Consider the following 19,418-nt stretch of genomic DNA (forward strand, 5'->3'; position numbering starts at 1 on the left):
AACAATCCTGACTGATAATTGGTTTCACTCAGCACCAACAGATGGCAGTAGGTCCTTAAGAGAGGCTGCCTCTTCATATTAAGTCTCACAGTTTTAAGTGTCTAACTCAAACAGAAAATGCCATTTTAAAGAAACCAGGCTAGAAAGTATTAGACAGGCAGAGCTACAAAGTATCTGACATAAGTATTTTCTCTACCTTCCTATCCCAGGAGGATTTGTTTGCTTTTTGGTTTTATTTAGTCGCTCTAAAGAACATGAAACAATTTGGGAGAGTGACAAGCCAGCAGGGGAAAACACGGCTGCTTTTAAGATTTGTGTTTGAGAGCGCACGCACATTCAAGTGTGTGCAGTGCTGAATGGCAATGATGCCCCCAACGCCCCCCTTTCCCATGCAAAGTACTGGCAATGCCATCTTGGTGAGACTGTTATCTCAGTGTTACCAGCACAGTCAACCCCATCCAGAGCTCCTCCCTGCATGCCATTTTGTACAGGCACTGGGCATAGTCTCATACTGGAGGAAGCTGTGGTATAATGAGCTGTGCACACGATGCCCTGGCACATCTGTTTCTTTTGCACATTTGCTATTTTGCTGTTACATATGCTGCTCCACACAGAGTGTTTGTCAAGGTTTGTTTTTATTCAGGTGTATCTCAATGCATCGCAGATTTTAACGTGTCTCAATGACACAGAGGCCAGAAGCATCTGCAGTCCCTTAGCGACTTTTTATATGTTTTCATCTCGTCACCCTCAAGCAATCAGAGAAAACAAGTAATCATTTTGTTCAATGGCATGAAAAGCATGTCAGAGGCAAATAGAAGAGAACATTGACTTAATTTATTTTTGAAAAATTCAGTCGCAGTAAGACTTCCCGCTTGAATTGAACAGAGCGGCACAATGTGCCAGGATATGCCAGGGGAGTTGTGGAGAGCAATTATTCTGGATTTCACACTGCGGCTTTGGTCAGTAAACATGGCTCAGACTGCAATGCAGAATTCATCCAAATAATGTCACAAAATGGACAGATGAGGCAAAAAAATCATTCTTATAAATAAATATATATTATTTTTAATGAGGAGACTTTGGGGGAGCATTCAACCAAGAATACAACCCCCCTCAAACCATAACACGATGAGCTGAGTACATACAGATACCGTTTTTTGTTTTTGCACAGTGTAAGTGATATGTGCTTGCTTTGAATTTCAAGCAGCATTGTGTCACAGCTCAATTTTTTCTGCTCTGCTGCTGCTTTATTTATGGGAGACCACCTTAATGCTACGGCTTAGCACCCAGGTGAATATGGAAATGAGGATCAACATGTTGACTCACTCAGTGCCACCAGTTTGTCCTTGGATCAACTCATGCCAAACATCCCAAAGCATTGCAGCCTCCCAACCTCAATGCAGTCTTATTATGGACAACTGAGCACCTCTGTGACAGAAAATAGCAGCTAAGCCCTTAAAACCATGAGGGCTGAAGAGTTTTTGGGTTATAGGCTGACAGACGCTGCTATCTGTCAGCTGTCCCTGCTCAACTCCTGTTGGTCTCTCTCTGAGTCCCTCGAGGAAAAGCTGCCATCCTCACCAGCTTTGTCTGCTGGAGGCAGCCAGAACATAGCTGCCTTTTAAATGTTCTAGCCTCAAACTATTATTCTCAAGGTTATTAATCATGTGTAATACTCTATTTCAGAGGCAGCCCAATAAAAGATGACAGCTACAGGTTTGAACTTTGAGACTTGTCCGCCATAGATCTAGTTAAAGTACAAGCTGTGCTGTCAAGGTTCACTCTGTAGTTATCATTTTGTATTTGTATATGCTGTACTATATACAGTCATTTTTCCTCATATATATAGCTTTCCTCTTTAAAACCTATGAAGAAGAAGTAAACGTTTTAACTGAAAAACAGACTTTAAGCAAAATCTCAGAGTAACCATAAAACAAGTACTTGTGTTTTTATGTCATACTTAAGTTAGCATCCACTGATTGGCAAGAAATATGAAAACTATGTCATGTCAATATTAGTATCTCCTTTCACTCTATGTTCGACTCATACCTCCTATAATAGAACAAAAGAGCACCATACGTACACTTTTCAGATCTTGTATGTGAAGGCTGAGATGCATTAAGAAAATGGTGTTGCTTTCATTTGTAAAGATCAAACACGGCTAAGCAAACAGCATAAAACATGAAAACAACATGATGTGCAACGTGCAAGTCTTGCAGACAAATGTTATGAGATCTAGTGATCACCATAATCAGAAAGATTAGCATCTTTACTCCTTAAAAGCCCCTTTCCCAGCTGGTGAGGACCACCCTGAGGGCCTGATACACTAAAGGGTGTGACAGCTTCAGCACCCACAAAAACTGCATCTGTGCCAAAAGACATCAACTAATTCATGTCACACAGTGCAGAAGGTTAAAGAGGCTGTGAAGATTTTTTAAGTGATCTTGAAAAAGTCTCACCTCTAGATTTATGCCTGGTTTTAACACACAATCTAAAATGAGATCATCAGTTTTGAAACCCTTAAGTCCAGTTCATTTGGCCAGTGTGAACACAAGTACAACATGCTCAGGTACTCTGATGAGATCCGCTTCGGTGTAAACATGTAAACAGATGCTTCATGATCATTTAGTGTGACCGCCAGCCGCACTGGCCAGCAGGAGGATGGTGTGCTCGAGTTTGGCATTGTTTGGATAGCTAGTGTGATCTTACCCTTGATGCTATTTCTCTGCTTCCTGATTGGGCCGGACAGGACCAGATTAATTTACAGCACATCAAAGTCTCTATGACAGGGTGGGCAACTGGTGGACGGGGGTCGGGGTCTGGACCATAGACTGTAAAAGAAAAAAGAACGTCCTCTTGCTCGGCTCGGAGTGAGGTCTCCTCAAAAACTGCCCCCCCCTGGTGACTGGCTGCGGTATAGGTTTAAAAATCCAGCTTTCCAGCTATTCCAGAAGGGCTGTGGTCAAACTTTAAAAAATTGTTACACCTTGTAGAAATGTTTCTCACGTCCAATTGTTGTGGTGATTTGAAGATATTATTTGGCTGTGTTGTATCCAAGTCCTCTTTTTTTCTGAAAAGTTTTGTTTTCATTAGTTATACGGGGCTAAAAATGAGGCTTTATGTAACGTTTATCGATGATTAACAGCTGCCGTTCTCGTGTATTTTTTTCAGGGATTGTAAAATGAGTCTGGAGGTAGAGTCAGTAAGTGATTAGAATCTTGAAAAAAAAAAAAATTATTATATTTGACACCCAGCTCCACTTAGATTCTTCCAGAATCCCTTATCGTCTCTACTGCGCAGACTCTGGCTCCAAACTGCTACAATGACTGCGCCTGTGGGGGGGGGGGAATTTTGGCTTCAAAACCGTACAGTGATAAATGGCAGAGCTACACTGTCCACTTTACAGTCTATGGTCTGGACCCAGATGCTGGACCCAGACCTCTTATGAAGAAATTACTGGGAGGCTTCACAGCTAATGGGGTCCCTACATTCCAGGCTATAAATATTGCTGTAAAAGTAAAAACTTGCCATCAGGCATGACAGTGCTTTATTATTATCATAACTATTATTTTTCATCATTTTTTTCCTTTTTTAAAAACTCTAGCTAGTTGACTTTTTCAAGCTTTCCCCACAAAGTGAGCTAGATATAAACTACAAAACTTGCATCACATTTTCCATGAATCTTCTCTTAAATAAAATAGTAAGGACTCTTCTCTCCATCCAGCTCATCTTGGAGAGAATTTAGCACCGTCAGGATGACATACTACAGTGCAATTCAGCCCTACACAGCGGAGATGTGGCAGCTCATCTCAGTCACAATGAGGTACAAAACTGCAGCAAACGGCACAGAGCTTCTCAACTTTGTGGGCATTTTTGAGTTCGAATTTCATTAGATAAATTTGTGAAAGCAGATTGCTCTTGAGACAGATCAGATAAAGGCGACAAATGGTGCAATCCATTGTTGATGAATGCAGAGCCAGGCCAGTTTGTAATGGCCTGGCTTTGAGAGTCAAGGGATTTAGCAGCTTGACTTGAGTCAACATGGAGTCCCATCACAAAGATCATTACTTTCTCTTGGCTTATCCTTTTCCCTCTTCAGTGGCCTTGGTCTGATAGCTGTTTACAAACTACTAGAAGCAAAGGGATGGGTGGCCTTGATGTTAAACAAATAAAAAATATGATCCACTCAAGGCCACAGTTTGGAACCTGGATGTCTTTGAGTCCATATGGAGGAAAAGCTTTAAAGATGGCTCAAAGAGTAAACATCATCACCCCCCACCCATATGCAGCTTGTGTTGCCCTCTCATGAGTTTCCACTGATTATTTCAGCTATCGGGGGTTTCAGGGGAGGTTACTGTGAGTGAAGTCAGTTGAAGCTGTGCAAGAAGTGGAAGGGAAGGGGTGGGCACTTTGACAGCGCCCTTTTGGGAATTCCAAAGCTACATCACAACACTTTGGCTGTGACAAACTGTGCTGATAACTTGAAAATGGAATGAAAGTTTGCATCTCTAGAATGTTTTTAACGAGTCTCCCTGGAGTGTGGCATAATGACTCTGGAATGGAGAGAAGGAGTGCAAGTGTTCGGTCTGCACGCAGCTCTCCAGTTTTCTGTTGCCCGTTTATGCACCAGCAGCTCCAGGGACTCAGACAGCTTGTGCAGAGACATGAAAAAGCCTCTACAAAACTGTTTGTTTTTGTAAGGAATGGCAGAGTAGAGGGGAGGAATACACTTAATATTAAATTACTTCTTTTTTTTCAGTTATATAGCGAATATAACAGAAGAACACTGTCCTTTTTAAAGATTTAATAAGGGAAACTTCACCAAGGACGGATTGGATAAGCAACAGAAGAAGCTTTTCAGATGAGTGTATTCAAGGTTTGAGTCTTCTGCTTTGGGGGTTCATTTAAAAAGAAAGCTTTGTGCCTACATTTTAAATGAAGACTGTTTTTTTTTGTTTTGTGACACTGCATTCTTTTGCGTTCATTGCCAATAAACTCAAAGTTGATGTAATCATTATTTACCATGAAGATCTTGTGCTGTATTTTATAAGGGATCTGTTTCAACAGTTTACAGACAGATTCAGGGATAACATAAATTTGAAAATGTGGTTTGTAAACTGTTACACATTTTGAATGGACATTTAGCATTATAACTTTATAACTAATGTTCTAGTTAATGGAAATGATAATACACCCTCTCAACAACTGATTACATTCAAATTATTTGATCAAATGTGTTGTTTTTCTTTTGTTTTAGCTTATTTTGTTGCATACTTCTCTTGGCTAAATTCCTTACACAGTGTAAGAGTAATTTCACTGTGTAACTTCAACATAAACGGAGCTAGAGCACAATCAAGTTCATTCTTCCATGTAAGTAACTTGATGTACCCCCAAAAAGAGGGATTACGCAGCATTCAGGTCTCTGTGGCGAACAAAACACTGTCTGGGTGTTGATTGGGTTATGTAAGGGTATGAATTGCTGTGAAATTTTAAGACAAAGACTTTATTGCAAAGATGAAAAGGACTGAGAAGTGAAGTCCCGGTGCTGTCCACCTGCTGGGCGATGGTCGTCTCATTCTGACAGTAATGAATTCCTTCACACCTCTCTTAGACCATCAGTCCCCTATTCCCAAAATGTAGCACTTTGCATTCATTGGAGCATTTGATTTGTGCTTGTCAAATGATGGTTTAGTCTACTTCAACCGAGCAAGTTAAAAGATGACACTCCCAGTCTTTGTGGTATTTAAATACAGTCAGAGTATGATGTAGGACACACATTCTTTTAACCTCAATTTCACAGGCTTTTGATTATTGTCCATTTATTATTTTCAATTTTAATTTTAATTTTCAATCCGTGTTTGACATATTGGATGGAAGGATGTCAATTTTCATCCTAAAATCCTTTTAGAATACAGTGAATATGCACAGGTGATAGGGGACATCATCGTACCTTATTTCATCATTTGAAGCAGAAGATGAAGAGGAGTAAACCAGGCTTGGGGAAGGTTTTAGGAAACAAGTTTGAGTTTGTAGGACTAAAACTAAAAGGCAGCAATAAGTTCATAGAATCTTTGACAGTCTGTGCACTTAACCTCAAGGTTTTTTGGCAGCATTTATAATTCAAAGTATACTTTTTTTCTTGATCCAAGGAGACTATGGTTTAATTGAGTTTACAACAGCTGGGATTGCTTGTTTAACCTGTAATGTTTAACTTCTTCTAACTGACTTCCAGTAGCTGTTTTGTTTCATGACTCCATTAAAAAATATGATGTGATTGTAGAATGTTTGCTCAGGCTGCTCTGAAAATGATGTCTTATCCATGCATCATTGCACACCACTGGGCAAACAGGTCGAAAGCATCCCAATTAAAGCAGCTCCATGCTGTCGGAGCAGTATGTTGGAGCAGACATGTTTTCTTTATGACCAGAACTTAATTAATCACGAGGAATACAGTGTGAAAACAAACAGAATCAGAGGAAACTGCAAACTTGCATCTTTTGAAGCTTTTATACATTCAACAGAGAACAAACAAATAACAAATATTTATATCTGCTTATCCCAGCAAGAAGTCAAAGGTGCAGAGGATGATAAAAACCCAAAACTTGCTCAGATTTTAACAACATTGCAGATGTCAGAGCTCAGTGTTCTCAGTCCTCATCACTCAGTGTGGGTCCTATTAGTAACAGCTTTTTATTGTTTTTTTTTCCTGTAACACTTTACTTTAGAGGTCCACAAATTTCATCTCACTTAGGTAATAATTAGACAAAGTTTTTCTTATTTCTTTGAAATGACCCCTAAATTTCATGAGAATTTGATGAAAATTAGCACATAACTTCTGGCCAGATTCTGGCTGTTTTGCAGTGCACCTGTACTTGCAGTGTCTATCACAATCAGGTAAGGCCAATTTACAACCCCACTCTTGGTGAATATCACATCTGAAGCCTTCAGTTGTATCATGTTAAACATTATAGGCCTAATCATAAAGGTATGTCATTTTGCATGTGATCTCAATTAAGCATATAATTAAACTCGGTGCTAAAGAACTTGGTGAAATGAAATAACAAATAGCCAACTATCAACTGCTTATTGGGAAACTGAATTATTCACTTAACATTTCAAAGATTATTATCAGAGGAAACAATGAACCTAACTTCTTAATTCAAGAACTAAGCAGCTATTTATCACCTGCTTCTCTGGAAATAGCAGAAATGTTGGGATACTTCTAAAAACATTTCGTGGTGAGTTGTGATTTCATTTCAAATAAATTATTTGTTAATCGTCACCTTCTTACCTTGCAATTTGGAGTACATTTCAAAGAAACTGGAAGAAACAGTAACCTACCAATTGTGACTTGCGACAACAAATTTGGACATTATTTTAAAGAAGTTATGTGCTAATTTCAAAGAAATAAGAAAAAACTTTGTCTAGTGGTTAACTATGAGTGTGATGAAATTTACGGACCTCTACCCATGCTTTGAGGTAAGAATTAAAAAAAAATTGCTTCTTGTAATTAGAGTAATGTCTTAATATGAGACACTAAACAAGTATTTTTCATTGTAATCACTGGCAGATTTTCCTCATCCTTTCAAGGAATTCAGCCTCATTTCTGTCCTTTAATATCTTAAAATAAGACATCACATCTAACCTTCAGGTAGAGGAGGGGGGAGCTTTTAATACAAAACATGCACTTAGAACACACAGTCCCAGTTGAGATGACAGATCATCACTATCTGTTAGCGTATCTGTTTCTCCTTTGAAACTTTGAATACAGCACATCAGTGTAGTGTTACACCTCATTGGTCTGATATAATACTACATTAGCAAAAATCTATATCACCAACGTTTTAATCCCATAAAAGTGTCGGCCCTCTGCAGTTTCCGCTGTTTCAGGCTGCAAGAGTTGCCAGGTTTCCACCTTGCACTGTCGTTACCTCAGACAGTCTTAGCATCTGAACTTGCAAAATTAAAGAAAGGTCTTGCTGATCTGCTGTCTGCACTGCATTTTCTGCTCAATGTCAGTTAATTTCACAGGTGCCATTTGGTTTCTGAGTCAAGCTAAGTTAATCATATAGTATTATTCTTTCACTCTTCATTTAATAAAATAAGTAATTATCCTGCAAAATCACTTGTAATGAATGAATGTCCCAATGTGTTTCAAAATGTACAAAATGAACTGAGCATGAGTTATAATAATTTAAATCTGAGGTTGAGAGCAGAATGGAGAAGTTACTATTTTACTACTTATTTAAACTGAGACTTTCAGCAGCCCCAACATATAACAGTGACTGACAGCATGACTAATAACACCTGCAAATCCCTGCTGGTGTATTATACTTCTTTCCTGCAATTAGGCATAGAAATATTGCCCATTATATCTTTTGTATAAGGGCACACAAGAAGCACTGATAGTATAAAAAGATCGAAATGGAAATGAAGGAATCTAAAATATGAAAGAAAAACACTATATCTGTGTTTTTCAAGCCTTGAAGAATTTGTGCTTAATGTTCTTTCTTAAGAAACAGAGGGAGGGAGAGAAAAAGAAAGAGCAAGAGAGGATAATAAATTCTCAAAATTGCCCTTTGTACTTGACTGACTGCAGCATTTTACTTTAAACACATGGGGCAATCTTTTCTTTTTCCCATATAAGCCTTGCCACATAGGGTCTGATTCAGCCAAACAAAGATATCCAAAAATCTTTTCTTTTATCCATAGGGCAAGGGATTTAAATAAGAATAAGTGTTGCAGCTTGTAAGCCGCAGAAATGTATTGAGAATCAGAATAACCAACCCTGTTAGTGCCTCAGCGAGCACTCAACAAGCCCTGATTTATCTCTGCTGGCTGATAGAAGACACTGGGACTAAGTCATGCAGGCGGTGTGCATTATAACAGCCACATTGTAACTCCATAAACCTCAGAAAACACAGCAGCAAAGCCGGGGCACGTATCTACAAACAAACAACACTCAAAAGGGAATGCATGCAGCGTAGCACCAAGACACTAAACAGCAAAGCCATACATATACAGAATCACAACAATATTACCCATATTATCCCAAAAGTCTTATATAGCGCAAGCAACAAAGTATAACACAGATGGAAATTTTAAGAGAAACCTCAAATTTGTCGCTTGAATTGAATCGATCCTCTTTTAAAGCATGTGTACATGTTACCTTGGTAAAATCTGGCAGATAATGAATTAAAAAAAAAAAATACCTTTCCTAAACTTGAAAGATTTCTTGAGGAGAAAGCAGAGCCTTGAATGTGTTCCACACACACACAGAGCCGAGGCTGGTATGGTGAACTCATCACTGGCTCAGAAGAGAAGTGGCCTTTTTCTTTGTCTGGCAGCTGAATGTAATGAACAGAAGTAGAAGTATAATGCCTCAGATGAAGAATGAGATAGATATAAAAGATGTAGTGCAGGCTCTCATCAGCCAGCCTCCATGACTATAAAGGTGAAAGTCTCATCTCTCTGAATTAAACATTCTCTCCCCAAAGGCTGCAGCATCAATGAACACATCTGACTTGACCAAAGTTTAAATGTATGCACTCTGCAGTGGAGTCACTTGCTAAGCGAGAGGTCAGCTTCTCCAAATGATTAAAAGATTTCCACATGGAATAGACATTGAGTTTTACAGGCATGTTGAGAGTGTATAGAACAAGTACAAATGAAGGAATGTGCATGCTGACCTTGTTGTGTAGCTTTTGGTGTACATTCCTGTGTGTGGAATGAGTCTTTGGCTCATAGACACTTGACATTTCTGCTTTTATTCAGTGCTTCAAGATGCCTGTGCAGACTTTCAGAGGAATTAAACTCTGGATTTTAAATGAAGTCATTACATCACCATAGACACGTGTAGTGGCCGGTGACTACCTGAGATCTGTAGCCAGATATTAAAAAGTGCTTCCACAACTAGATGGAATGCACTTTGTACTGCCCACTTATCAATCAGCTTGCTGTGCTTCCAGCTAAATTTCCTTAAGTTAAACCCCTTTAAAATGTTTCTAGTGTTTAACAAAAACTATGCTGTATTACAACTGGGGATGCCATGATCCTCATTTAGAAATTTATTTTAAAAAGACATTAAAATAGAAATAGCTTAACCTAGCAGCAAGTAAAAGATCAGTTTCTTCAGCTGCACTGACATCCCCTTTGGTGTGAGTGTTTATCCAATGTGTACCCAGCTTTAAGGGTTTAAGTCCTTACCACAAACAAGCTGTACTTTTAAGGGTAGAAAAACTTTATAGCTTTCTGTGTGCTTAAATGTTGCATATGATGATGTGATAGGCTGGAGTTGCCTCTACATAAAGGCAGAAATCGTTTTTTCAGGATGTACAACTGTCTATTGAAGTGGACATTAATTAGGATCAGATTATGGCCAGGAAATTTACGAGGCCCCCTGCTGGCTAGCTGCAAAATAGATCATGAACCCTGCCTCCATTCTAGAGAGAACATCAGTCAACGCCCAAAGGTAAAATACACATCAAATTATTTTTTCTCTAAGATGGTTTGACTCCTTACAATAAATTCTCATCACAGTGTTTTCATGAATGTCCAAGATGATTTTTCAGGACAAAAGTTTTTTTTTTACTTTCCTTTTTTTTTCTTCTTCTTTGTTTTCTTCAGCTATTTAATTTTAAAGAGAGAGGGTGTGGCATCATGACTGACACCTCTCTAAAAAAAATGCTGGCTCCTTATTGTTTTTCCTGGATTTACAAAGTCAAGTAGTAAACAAAACAAACGCAATAGTCTGAACTTTCCAAAGCCAAATGGTTAGATCGACACATGATTCTGTTCTGGACTTCTGGGTAGTATACGGATCTTTTAAATTTAATTGGTAGGTATACTTGGTTAGCATTGCAGGTGTGATCCCAATTGGCTCCAGTAGAGGTCAAAGCTCCAAAGTGACACACCACAGTAAGAACACTCAGTCAATATCTTGAACTCTGTAAATCTTTTGTACAGGTTATATAAAGTTCAGATTCCACAGAACAAAGCTGGAAGACTATAACTTGCCCATCCTGTCAAGAAACACGCCTAACTCCCCTAACAATGTGTGTGCATAAGTCGGCTTTAAAAGGGTTTCACAAAGTGAACACTGATGTGTGTTGAAGTAAATTATATATTTTTTTAAATTTGCGGGAAATTTATCATCCCAGTAAAGAGCTACTTACTTTTGCTCCATGAATTTTAAATCTCATTAAACACTGAAGTCAGTGTGGTGGCTGGATTGTACTCCTAGGGTTCAAAATGCACAATCAAAATCCCAAATTTGTCTGCTTATCTTTATATATATGCTTTAAAAGGGAAAATTGCTGGAGTAGGAGGAAGTTTTCATACAGCCTTACTTTCTGCTGATAGTGTCTCCAATTCCAGACTTCAGGGTTTTGTCAACTTTCAAATGGGTGGTACATTTTTGTTAATGGTCTCATTAATTCAATGCCAGCACTTACAAACAATGTTTAACGGGACTCTTTAATATCACGCTGACACAGATTATAAACTAGGGATTTGTATTTGGAATCAAAACAATCAGCACTGTTAAAGCCTTCAACAAGCCTTCATTTTCTCTGTAAGAGACAGCTGGACTAATTCTTACAGGCAGGGAACATGATAAAGCAGTGTGTGAGTGATAACAATATAAATGCCAACATAAACCCCAGAGAAAGCTGCAGCAGAACTGTAACACATATGGGAGAGCACACGTGGGAAATAGCATTGCATGCCCATGCAAACAACAATGCAGTGCATAGTATAATTATTGAAGATTTAAACTATAAATTTAAGAGTGAAAAATGTATTTTATTAGACATGGCTCCCAGAAAAGAATGTATGCGAAACAAAATGTACAGCAAGCACACATGTAACAAAAGTTGGTTTGTTGTCTGTGATTCAGGGAGAAGTCCACTTCCTGCAACTCCACAGCAACTCTGTAATATTTGTTTAAAACAGTGGCTTTAAATATTATTCAGGCAGCCATTAAACTGATTTAGCTATGACCAACAATTTTATTAGTAAATAATGTAGTAGGACAAATACAGGAGTAGGTGTTGATAAACAACATTTTAGTTTAAAAAAGGTTATGGAGTGAAATGAGTGGGAGCCATGGAAAGCCAGCGCACTGTGTGTAATGGTGAAATTTCACATTGTTTTTTTGTTTGTTTTTGTTTCTAAATCAAGTACATGTTACTTTCCTCAGTAAACAGCTAAATACTTTTGAAAAATCAATTTTCAAACCCTCAGAACAAGGTTCCAAAACAGGAAGAGCAGTGGAGTAATTTCTCGCACCATCCTGTAAAAAGGGTTCTTATTTGTTGAGGGGACTGTCACAGATCCTGTTTATATTTTCTGACTATCGCTCTGCCACTGCTTTTAAAACACATTCTGGCACTCAAGCTAAAAAGCGGCAGAGCATGTTGGTAGCCAAACATATGATTGCTTATAACAGCAGCCAGTGACTTCAAGCACACAAGCTGACCACCATCACCTCAGCCAATGTGAGGAGGTGAATGGTGAATTCAAAGCATAAAAAATAAAACTGATCAAAGTGCCACTGAACTGTTGGGGCTCCTGGAAATTATCTTTCCAAGGATAACCTCTGCTTTTAAATTCAAGCATTGAAATCGCACAGACTGTCAAAACTGTCTCAAAATCTTCTTTATAAACAAATTTGAAGAGTGTCATAGACTGAATTGGATAAGTTAGTGCTATTTTGTTATCATATATCGATTTGATTTCCCCCTTTCAAAGCAATCAAGAGCTGTCCCTGAGGAGGCCCTAAAGTTGCTTCCAAAAGTACTGTGAGTAAAAAAAATTGCCATCCTTTTTAAGATCTACATGTGACATTACTGAGGTGTTTCTATTTACTTGATTTTTGGTGCGTTTAAAATTTAATATGTCTCTTGGAAATCCTATAATATGTCTCCATGCTTGTTGCCATTGTAACTTCTTTACACACACCCTAAATCCACCAACTACAACAAAATTTGACGTCATTTGGTTCAAAAATATTTAAAACTAGAGACTGACACCTGAAAGTCCTCTAAAAAACATCGACAGGATATTTAATCAAGATTTGATTTAATAAAGTCACTCATCTTCATGCAATCAAAGACTTCTCTCTGTGCTGGCAATCAGGAAAAATCCAGGATTACAGCACTTCCAAAGACTTTTTTATTAACAGTCAATAGTATGCACTGGGTGCTGGATCCGGTAGTCCAGTTCTTTGAGCTCATAAAAAATAGAGAGAGATAACCTCATAAAGTACATCCACCAGTGGGGTATGGAAATCAAGCTTAACCTAAGTCCACTGTAATCCTTCTGTCTTGATTGAAAGCAGCTCTGTGAGGCCTACTGCACCTCATTGTTTAGGAGACAACTCATGAGAAGAATCTGCCTCGTCAAATAATTACCTGTAAGGGCCTTGTTATTCTTGTGTGTGTGTTTGAGTGAGTGAGTGTTTGTGCAGATTCATGTCAACAACAGCAATCACTGGCAGCAGGCTCATTAAACATTTTGAGGTAGCGCTTTGGTTGTCAGAACCAGTTTTCATCATTTTAATAGCACTCTGGGATGCATGAATATATGATATTTCTGACAGCAGTTTGGTCCGGTGGAGTTCCCTGAGGAATAAAAGCATGCTTAATGAACATGTGATTAAATCAGTGCAGCTGACTGTATCACATGTTTACGGGGAAAGCAAAAATGTAGACTTGTACTTGTAAGAATGTTAAATTATTTAAAAGATGGGCTTCTTAGAATATGATATGATTTATTACTACTATAAAACACTGTGCAGGGAACAAGATTCAAAGATATGGAAGACATTTATTCAGCACGAAGAAGAGATGATCTACTGTGTCCAGTGTGCATGCATGTATGGCTTGAAGGCTGAGAATGAGGTTCTCACCTGCAAGTTCCCCTCTGGAAATCGAAAGGAAAATAGACCATGCACCAGAGTTATGGAGCGTGACTGCAGAGTCATGGTCCAAAACTAATTTATTGTTTTTTATTTAGGATAGAATGAAGCAGCCTGAGGCAAGGATCTCAAACATTAATAACAGGGGATGCCATGTTGGTTATGCAGCTGCTTCCAACAGTAATGATAATATCAATTTTGTGTAAATCTATTGAGTGAAAATGTGAAATTAAAGCTTATTAAGCTAACCAGCAGAGGATGTATAAAAAATTGTATGGATCATGTTTTTAAGGTATGATAACCTTTGGCTTCTGCAGCTGAGAATGTATGGCAATATTGGATTATCTCATATCAATGCAGTCCATATTTCACAATGGAGATTTTTACTCTCTGTCAAACTGCTTATTAAGTTCAGGAGTTCACATTTTGTCTGCCAAAAGACAAGTTTTGCAGACTTCCCTGAAGTCTTTCATTGATTTCTTTTATATAGTATACTTCAGCCTGAACAGAGAAAACACCAGCAGAAGTTGTATAGAGTTTGTGAACTTATAAATGTTAAGCAGTGGAAAGGACCACTGGTCTCTCCCACCAAGCCTTCCTAGTGAAATCAATAACCTGAACTGTCCTTTAGAGTCTGCATGATGGACAGCTTCTGAGCTGAATGAGTACCGATTCTTACTTTTTTGTCAAACTGCCCATCGAGTTCAGGAGTTTACACTTTGTCAGCCTCAAGACAAGTTTTGCAGTCTTCCCTGAAGTGTTTCATTGATTTGTTATACAGTACGCTTCAGTCTAAGTAGAGAAAACACGACAATAAGTTGAAAAGAGATGACTTTTTAAATATTAAGCAGTGGGAGGGTCTTTGGTGTCTGATGACACCAGTAGACATTTCCCACCATGCCATCCTCATAAAATCAATAAGCTGAACCATCTGTCAGATTCTGCATGATAGACGACTTCACAGGCTGAATAAGTGCCCACTCTGCCTGGATGTTCTGCACGAGCTGTGGGATGTATCCTACTGATGACAGCTCACTGTGAGATGTTAGGCGCTGTGCAATGAAACAAATAATGAATGAACCCTGTCTTTCAAGGCTTTCTATTAATGACTGGCTAGCTAAGAATAATTACCTGGCTTTGGAGAAAGCTTATCTTGACTTTCTATACTGATGTGCTGCTGTGAGCCTCCAGGGGACCAGCAGCTTGAATGAATCTCACAGCCCCACAGAGCTGAGTTAAAAAGGTTTTACTTCATTCCTCCTTTTACACCTTTTTGAACCTGTATTGCAATGCTCCCACAGTTGGCTTTACAAGGAAAACATGCACCAGCAGATCATCAATTCCTTTTCTTGACTGCAGCTTCATATGAGATAAACAGGAGTTTTTTTTTTCTGTGAGCTCACTCTGGGAGTGAAAAAAAAAAAAAGTCTAAATAAATAATAAAGTCTCACTGTACATAACAGTAAAGTATATTGTAACTCACATCTACTGCCGATAACTTCTGACCACTGCAACTGTGAAATCAACTCTGAACCTGAGTCATTTTTTAGAAACCTCCCTGTCTCAAGTATGTCTATGCAAAGCAGTTAATTTATTTAAATTCTAGCAAGACAATCATGTTAAATAAAAACACTGGCTTCCTTGATCATAAGATCATAAACCCAAGAAATAACCCAAGGAAGTACAACACTACACATTGACATCTTCCAGACATAAAAGTTATACAGTCACAATTCAGAAAGTGACGGTTACAGCCATTCAAAAACCACATTTTACAACTCAGAGACCATATTGGCTTAAAGGTTTCTTTCACTGAAATAGCCTACCTTCTTAGCAAAATAGGATAATCAGAAACAAGATTGGCTTTTGCTTTGAAGTAGATTCAAGTGCCTTAGTTTTCTACCAAAAAAAGCTGAGTCAGTGTTCAGAGCTCATCTTGTTTTTGTTGACAAATTGGAGATTTTCAGATGGATAATTAGTAGTAACTGAGGTTACAACAGCCGTTTAAACACAGTCAAAGTCCTCTAGAAATATTCCCACCGGATTCTTTTTTTCATGATAGTCTAAACCCATTTGAGAGGGATACATCACGCTGAATGTTACGAATATTAAAAAGTGTTTTAGAAATGTTTTTTAAAGAAAATAGACTGTTGATGTTTTTTTTAAATATCATTTTATAAACCCTGGAACAAGCAGGCTTTTGGAGTGGCTTTGCCGCCTCAACTTCTCTCCTTTCAAATGTATATTCAACAAATTCATCTACAGTGCAGTACAGCATGATTTACACCAGCACAGGCTAAATACCCTTGGTGCTAAAAGGTTTACTGTGATGTTGTGTATAACAATGTCAGTCTTTGTTTGGCCTCTGTGGTATCAATTTTGCTGAATGGTCATCAATTTTTGTCCCACTGCCCTCTAGTGGTCTTCTGGTGTTGTGCAACTATTTTTTATCTTTTGTCCAGTCACTGGCCTGATTTGCAAAATTCACTGGATTTCAGGCCTTGGTAGAAAGACTACAATGGTTTCACAGGAACCACTTAGTTTCTGGAAGTGAAGTTTGAGGAACTGAAAGTTCCTCAAACTTTTGGTTGGAAAACAACTTAAAATTGATTTATTTTTCTTCCCTGAGGTAATATTCTTACATCGTGTTTTATACTCAAGCAAGAAAAAGAAAAAATAATGAAAGTTTCTGTAGTAGAAATCCTTCAGATGGAGAAACTTCATGCAGTCAGGGCTTTGTTGAGTTAAAGAGCACAATGGCAAAGAACTAGAGAGCTAGATCTCATGTTGTGTGTGAATGCTCCCCTTCTTTTTTAAGTCACAGTCTCAACATGTTCTTCTAAGACACATTTTAGTTACCCAGTTAACTTACTAACAAGGTGAGCTGTGGATCTACTTAGAGCAGCAAGGACATGAAATGGCTCACTGATATTTGGACATGTTTGTCAAATGTTGGAAACCCATCACAAAAAATACTAAAGCCAACAAAGTGAGTCAGCATGATTTTCTGTGTTACCCTCTTGTTTATGTGCTATCTCACAGGTTTTCAAAATGTTTTTCTGAGTGGTGTCCAACATTGCCGACATTGTTGACGAGACATTAGATCACCTTGCTCCATGATTCATTCTGTTTGTGGATTAGCTGGCTAATGTTAGTTAGCATCCTGAAACCGGCTTGGTTCCCAGAATGCAAAGTGCTGCCAGTAAGCATCGTACTTGTTAAGCTATGCCATGGGAAAAGGAGACCTTGACATGATGACAGCCCTGCTGTGGCGAGTGCTTTGAATCACTTTTATGATATTTCAGTGTGAACGCAAAACATCCCCAGGGAAGAATGGAACAATGTCTTTTTTTATCAGCTGAGTCAGAAAAAAAAAATTTATCTACAGGTGTAAAGGCACATTACACTGTTTTACACCAGGAAGCTTCTCTGTATTTTCTGGGTGTTAGAATTAATTGGGAAAATCTGTATTAATGTCCCCTTTAGTTAGAGTGACAACTCTGGGCAACCTTCTTCGCAAGATTAGTGAAATTAATGCAGTTTTATGCAGATTAATGGTGCACAAAATTGAACATTGATTTTTTTTCTTTTTTTTTTTAACTCCTCTTTAATGTAAATGGATTCCCCTCAAGTTTGTGATCTTACATGAATATTTGGTATCACTGTAGAGTAACCTTGATAACAAATCCCGAAACTTTTATTTTTATTTTTTGAATTCATGTTGCTCCTGTATTACATCTATGCACATAAACACAAAAGTTGGGTTAACAGCTTGCAAATTCTGGAGGACCACAACCTTTCAGTGACTCCATGATTGCAGAGCCATAGCTTGAATTCACGTCTTCTTTCAGATCTACCTATATTGAGTTTTTAACCTCATGAAATCAAATCAAATTTATCTCACAAACACAAATTGTGAAGTAAGACACAATTTCACATTTTATTTTGAGAAGCCTACTGCATCAAGTCGTAAACGTAAAGTTAAAATAAGATATCTGCAATGTCTTCCGCTGCAGTGAACAGCTTTGCACGACTTCACACGGAGACAAAACAGCCAGCCTTGCATCAAAATAAATCTTCCAATTCATTTTCTGTGCTGGAGTCCACTTTTTCTTGAGAGATATGGCACTGGGGCGGCCTGTGCTCGCTATCTCAAATATCTCTGTCACACACTCACAGACCACTTCTCTTCTCTTCTGATATCCCAGGGTGTTTCTGCACAGACTGGGATGATATGAGTTTGTCACGTGGCTTTTCTCAATTTCTCTCACATTTCAGTCCTCAAATTTTTGCTTTTTACTCCCTCTCTTCCCAGCTCTCTCCACCATCAGTTTTTTTTTTTACTCAAAAAACCTTATCGCTTCATCTTAATATTCAGTGAGCCTCCTGTGTTCAAAAACCCAATCAGGAGCTAGATATTGGTCTTTAAATGTCAGAGCTGTATATGTCAAGTAGTCTTTCATATTAGGCATGGCCAAAACCTTTACTTCTCCTATCAGTAGTCTGATCTCTACTGTAACTCCCAGCCGGGATGACCTTATTCTCATAAATCTTTCCTCACCTATATCAGCACTCAGATTCTGTGCTTCACAGCTTACCCGTGTGAAGTGGGATCTGTTTTCTGTAGCTTAACTCTACAGAGAAATACTAGTTTGCCTCAATGCTTTCCCCCAACCAAGTAGACACAGTTTGTGGTTTTTAAGTTTACTACCACATAATCTCTTCCTGTCCCTTTACCACTGTTAAGGACTATCCAGCTGAGGCAGAAGGCTATTCAGCAGTGAGTCTGCTCCAGGGTTCTGCCTCAGGTGCTTTTTCTTGCTATTGCTGCTTCGTGCTTGTGTGAAGAGGATTATTGTCAGGCCCTTTTAAATTATAAAACACAGTGTATGGCTTAGATCTGTTATATATAGAGGTGCTTGATACAGTTTGCGTATACTTGGAGCCACTGATAGTTGATTGAATAAGAAACAATGAGGACAACAATTACGTAGTTCTACTTGATTCAAGTTGGAGCTTGTCACACTGCAAAAAAAAAAAAAAGAAAAGAAAGAAAGAGATCTTATCAAGTGTTTTTGTCTCATTTTAAGTAAAAAAAAAAGAAAGTCTTATTACACTTGATATGATCTACATTCAACTCATCAGTCCAGAAAAATGTCTGATTTCAAGTTGTTTGAAGAAAAAAATGAGGTCTGACACTTGACACAAGTAAAAAAAAAATCTGCAAATAAAACAGGAAAAAAATGCCAGAAAATTTGCTTGAAACTAGAATAATGTAGTTATACAAGTGACTTTTCTCTTGTTCCATCAGCAGATTTCTAGAGCTTGTTACAAGCAAATTAGACCTCATTTTTGTCTTTAAACAGCTTGTAACAAGATATTTTTATAAGGTGGATGTGGCTCATATTAAGGCTTTCCACTGAAATAAGACAAAATCACTTGATAAGGTTTCAGTTTTTGGACCTCTAATGAAATAACACATAAACAGAAGAGTTAACTG

Source organism: Halichoeres trimaculatus, unplaced genomic scaffold, assembly GCF_033239565.1.
Source record: "Halichoeres trimaculatus isolate MK-OKI-2021-1 unplaced genomic scaffold, fHalTri1.1 fHalTri1_scaffold_19, whole genome shotgun sequence".
Taxonomy (NCBI): Eukaryota; Metazoa; Chordata; class Actinopteri; order Labriformes; family Labridae; genus Halichoeres; species Halichoeres trimaculatus.